The following is a 6,000-nucleotide window of genomic DNA, read 5'->3' as shown; positions in this document are numbered from 1 at the left end:
TGCCCACCTCGACCTCCCAAAGTGCTGGGATTACAGGCGTGAGCCACCGCGCCCAGCCATGCTATGAACATTCTTGTGCAGGTATTTTATGGATATAAATATTTTTGTTTGAATATACCCAGGATTAGAATTTCTCAGTCACAAAGTATGCATATGTCTAACTTTAGTAGATGTTGTCAGTTTGCCCAAACAGCTATATCAGTTTAGACTCTCACCAAGAAAGTATGAAAATTCCAGTTGTTCCACATCCTCTGCAGCACTTGATATTGTCAGTTCTTAAATTTTAGCCGTGCTGGTAGAGGTGTAATAATATATCCTGATTTAAATTTGCCCCTCTCTGATAACCAGATATGATGAGTACCTTTCCATATGCTTACTGGCCATTTGAATATTCTCTTTTGTACAGCGCCTGTTTGTCTTTTACCAGTGTTTCGAAATTGGAATTTGTCTTTTTTGTATTAATTTATGGGAGTTCTTTATATATTTGGGAAACAAGATTTTTTTAAATGTATATATTGCAAACATCTTCTCCTAAGTTGTGGTTTGCCTTTTTACTCTGATAATGTTGTCTTTTAATTAACCAATTTTTAAAATGATAACAATTGTGCTTCCACCATCTTTCCAGCCCAGTCATATTGGCGTGGAGATGCTTCTGGAAGCAACATGATGATGGCTGCCCAAGGAGAGCCCCAAGTCCAGTTCAAACTTGTACTGGTTAGCGATGTTGGTGCTGGAAAAACTACACCCATGAAACATCATTTGGCTGGTGAATCTGAGAAGCATAGAGCTACCTTGGGTGTTGAGGTTTATCTGCTTGTGTTTCACACCAACAGAGGACCTTTTAAATTTAATGTATAGGCCAGGCACAGTGGCTCATGCCTGTAATCCCGGCACTTTGGGGGGCCAAGTTGGGAGGATCACCTGAGGTCAGGAGTTCGAGACCAGCCTGGCCAACATGGTGAAACCCCGTCTTTACTAAAAATACAAAAATTAGCTGAGTGTGGTGGCAGGTGCCTGTAATCCCAGTTACTCGAGAGGCTGAAGCAGGAGAATCGCTTGAACCTGGGAGGCGGAGGTTGCAGTTAGCCGAGATCATGCCATTGCACTCCAGCTTGGGCAACAAGAGCAAAACTCTGTCCCCTCCAAAAATATAAATATAAATATATACATACATACATACAACTGGCCAGGAGAAATTAGGTGGACTGAGAGATGGCTATGATATCCAGTCCCAATGTGCCATTATAATGTTTGATGTAACATCAAGAGTTACTTACAAGAATGTGCCCAACTAGCACAGAGATCTGGTATGAGTGTGTGAAAACATCCCCATCATGCTGTGTGGCAACAAAGTGGATATTAAGGATAGAAAAGTGAAGGCAAAATCTATTGTCTTCCACCAAAAGAACAATGTTCAGTACTATGACATTTCTACCAAAAGTAACTACAACTTTGTTTTTTGGGTTTTTTGTTTTGTTTTTTACTTTTTTTTTTTTTTTTGAGACAGGGTCTGAGTCTGTCATCCAGGCTAGAGTGTAGTGGTGTGATCTCTGCTCACTGCAACCTCTGCCTCCTGGGCTCAAGTGATCCTCCCACCTCAGCCTCCTGAGTAGCTGGGACTACAGGTGCTCCACCACACACAGCTACTTTGCATTTTTTGTAGAGACAGTGTTTTACCGTGTTGGCCGGCCTGGTCTCAAACTCCTAGGCTCAAGCAATCCACCTGCCTTGGCCTCCCAAAGTGCTGGAATTACAGGCATGAGCCACTGCACCTAGCCAAAAAGTTACTACAACTTTGAAAAGCCCTCCTCTGGTTTGCTAGGAAGCTCTTTGGAGACCTTAAGTTGGAGTTGGTTGCCATGCCTGCTCTTGCCCTACCATGGGCTGTCATGGACCCAGCTGTGGCAGTACAATATGAGCACAAATTAGAGGTTGCTCAGACACCTGCTCTCCTGGATGAGGATGGTGGACGACCTGTGAGGATGAAGCTGGAGCTCAGCGTCAGAGTCTGGTTTTATAGGAAGCTGTCCTGCGATGTCAGTGGTGCAGTGTGTGTGCCACTTTATTATCACCTGTGGGATGCCGAAGGACATGAATAGGCTTTGGAGTAAATGTGGCAGTTCAGAAAATACCTTCATTGTTTGGACCTGCATCTTTCACTGTTTCGGAACACAGTTGATTTCTTCTTGAGTTTCAAATATGAGACACTACAGTCACACCACGATATTCAGTGGTGAAATCTTGTCTGTTACTATCATTCCCATTCCTTTTCGTTTAGAATCAGAAGAAAGTTGTATTTCAAATATCTAAAAAGAAATTATAATAAAATCAAAATTTTCAATATTTTCTTTTAAGTTAGTGGGTTTATTGTCCTATTTAAGCAATCTTGGTTGGACGTGGTAGCTCACACCTGTAATCTCAGCACTTTGGGAGGCCAAGGCAGGAAGGTCACTTGGGGCCAGGAGTTTGAGACCAACCTGGGCAACATATCGAGACCCTGCCTCTATTTAAAATACAAAAGGAAAGAAAGAAATCTTTATCTACCTCAAGGCTTTGAAGATATTTCTCTAGGTTTTTATCTAGAACTTTATTATTTACTTTTCACCTTCAAGTCCACCCTCTACCTAGAATTAATTTTGTGCATGTTATAAGGTAAGAATCAAGCTTTAATTTTTTACAATATGGATATCAGCACCGCTTATTGAAAAGATTATCATTTTTCCTACTGAATTTCTTTAGCAACTTTGTCATAAATCACATAGGTTGGTTTCTAGTTTTTGTTTTTTTTTTTGAGATGAAGTCTCACTCTTGTCGCCCAGGCTGGAGTGCAGTGGTGCCATCTCGGCTCGTTGCAACCTCTGCCTCCCAGGTTCAAGCAGTTCTCCTGCCTCAGCCTCCGAGTAGCTGGGATTACAGGCGCCTGCCACCATACTCGGCTAATTTTTGTATTTTTAATAGAAATGGGGTTTCATCGTGTTGGCCAGGCTGGTCTCTATCTCCTGACCCCAGGTGATCTGCCCGATCCCAGAGTGCTGGGATTACAGGCATGAGCCACTGCGCCTGGCCAGTTTCTAGATTTTCCTCCGTCAGCCTATTTGTTTATCCTTGTGTTATCCTTAAAACTAACTGTATTAAGTTTTAATATCTGAAAGTGTAAGTCTCCAGTTTTGTTAACTGTCTTGAAGATTGCCTTGGCTATTCCGGGTCCTTTGCATTTACATGTAAAATTTAGAATCATCTTGTCAGTTTTCACCAAAAATCCCATGGCGATTTCAATTGGAATTGCATTAAATTTATAGATCAATTTGTTAACATCTTAATACTTGCTCTGTCACTCTAAGCATATAGCATATTCTTCCATTTATTTACATCTTCTTTAATTTATCTCAGCAATATTTTGTAGTTTTCAATGGAGAAATCTTACCAAACTTTCATTAGGTTTATTTCCAGGAATTTGATATTTTGGTTCTATTTGTAAGTGGTGTCTTTTTTAAATTTCATTTTCTAATTGTTTGTTGCTGTTACATAAAAAATATAATTGATATTTTGTATATTGATTTTATATCCATTGAACTACCTAAATTCATTATTATTAATTTTAACCAATTTAATAATAATAATATTATTAATATTAACCATTTGATTGTAGTTCTCTATACTCATAATAATGTCATCTACAAATAATGACTCTAACATTTTTTTTTTTTTTTTGAGGCGGAGTCTCGCTCTGTTGCCCAGGCTGGAGTGCAGTGGCATGATCTCAGCTCACTGCAAGCTCCGCCTCCCAGGTTCACATCATTCTCCTGCTTCAGCCTCCCAAGTAGCTGGGACTACAGGTGCCCACCACCATGCCTGGCTAATTTTTTGCATTTTTAGTAGAGATGCGGTTTCACTGTGTTAGCCAGGATGATCTCGATCTCCTGGCCTCGTGATCCATCTGCCTTGGCTTCCCAAAGTGCTGGGATTACAGGCGTGAGCCACCACGCCCGGCCGACTCTAACTTTTTTCTTTCCAATTTTATACCTAATAATTCTTTTTCTTACCTTATTGCACTGGCTATGACCTCCAGTACAATGTTGAATAGAAGTGATTAGAGTGAACATCCCTATCCATCTTCCAGCCCCAGGGGGAATGTGCTCAATTTCACCATTAAATGTGATGCTAGCTGAGATAGTTTTGTAAATAGCCTTCTTCAGAATAAGAAAGAAACTGAAACTGGGTATGGTGGCATACACCTGTAGTCCCAGCTACTCTAGAGGCTGGGGCAGGAGGATCCCTTTAGACCAGGAGTTCAGGCTATAGTGTACAGCATGATTGCATCTAGGAGTAGCCACTGTACTCTAGTCTGAGCAACATAGCAAGATCCTGTCTTGGATCTTGCTATCCAAGATAGCAAGGAAGGAAGGAAGGAAGGAGGGAGGGAGGGAAGAAGGGAGGGAAGGAGGGAAAGAAGGAAAGAAGGAGTTTGCTGAAAGTTGTTTCTTTTTCTTTCTTTTTTTTTTTTTTTAAGAGATGATGCCTTGCTCTGTCACCCAGGCTGGAATGCAGTGGTACCATCATAGCTCACTGTGGCCTCAAACTTCTGGGCTCAAGAGATTCTCCTGCCTCAGCTTCCTGAGTAGCTAAGATTACAGGTACAAGCCACCACACCCAGTTCTTTTATTATTTTAAGTCATAAATGAACATTTAAGTTTTTTTCCTACATCTCCTAAGGTAATTATATTATCTCCTTTATTCTGTTAATGTGGTAAATTACACTGACTGATTTTAATGTGTAAAGCCAACCTTGCATTCCTAGAGTAATTCCTACTTGTTCATGATATATTATCCTTTATTTATATTTCGCTGAACTTGGTTGCTAGTCTCTTATTTGGAATTTTTGCATCTATGTTCATGAGAAATATTGACTTGTAATTTTGTTTTCTTGTGATTATTTTGTTAAGTTTTGGTATCAGGGTTATATTGATTGGTAGAAGAAATTGGGGCCAGGCCTGGTGGCTTATGCCTGTAATCTCAGCACTTTGGGAGGCTGAGGTGGGAGGATTGCCTGAGTCCAGGAGTTTGAGACTAGGCTGGGAAACATAGCAAGACCTTGTCTCTAGAAAAAAATAAAAAAATTTAGCTGGACATGGTGGCATGTGCCTGTAGTCCTTGCTACTAGGAAGGCTGAGGTGGGAGGATCACTTGAGCCCAGGAAGTCGAGGATGCAGTGAGCTATAATCATGCCACTGCACTCTAGTCTGGGTGATAAAGCAAGACCCTGTCTCAATTTAAAAAGGAAGGAAAGGAGGAAGGGAGGAAGGGATGGAAGGAGGGAGGAAAGGAGGAAGGAAGGAAAGAAGGAGGGAAGGATGGAGGGGGGAGAGAAGGAAGGAAAGAGGGAAGGAAGGAAGGAAAGAAGGGAGGGAGGAAGAAAAAGAAATTGGAAAATATTTTCTATAAGAGAATGTGAAGATAGTATTATTTCTTCTTTAAATATATGGAAGAATTTAATAGTAAAGCCACCTGAACCAGAAGGGTTCTTTGTGGGAAGGATTTTTATTTTGCATTTAATTTCTTTAGCACATTTGGACAATTCAGGTTTTCTATTTCTCCTTGTAAGTTGTGTTACTAGGTACATACACATTTATAATTGTATCTTCTTAAAGAATTGACTGTTTTGTCATTATGAAATGTCCCTGTTTATCTATGGTAATATTTCTGTGTTGAAGTAACCTTAGCTGACTAATAATACAGACACACCAGCTTCCTTATGAGTAGTATCTGCATAATATATCTTTTTAGAATTCTTTTACTTCCAACTATTGTGTATCTTATATTTAAAGTATGTTTTTTATTTTTCAAAAAAAAGAAACATATAGTTGAATCTTATTTTGTTTTAATCCATTCCGCCAATCTAGATATTTTAACTGCATATATAGTTCATTTACACTTAATGGAATTGCTGGCATAATTGAGTTTAAGTCTATTATCTTGCTGTATGTTCTGTTTTATCCCATT

At 39.9% G+C, this 6,000-nt stretch overlaps 1 pseudogene; it reads left to right on the top strand.

The window, feature by feature from the left end:
- Positions 1-669: 669 nt before the first annotated feature.
- LOC129015166 (GTP-binding nuclear protein Ran-like) overlaps positions 670-6,000 on the top strand; it is a 15,197-nt pseudogene continuing 9,866 nt past the window's right edge.

This window comes from Pongo pygmaeus, chromosome 18 (genome assembly GCF_028885625.2).
Source record: "Pongo pygmaeus isolate AG05252 chromosome 18, NHGRI_mPonPyg2-v2.0_pri, whole genome shotgun sequence".
Taxonomy (NCBI): Eukaryota; Metazoa; Chordata; class Mammalia; order Primates; family Hominidae; genus Pongo; species Pongo pygmaeus.
The sequence above is the reverse complement of the archived record's forward strand: the minus strand, read 5'-3'. Positions and strand labels throughout refer to the sequence as shown.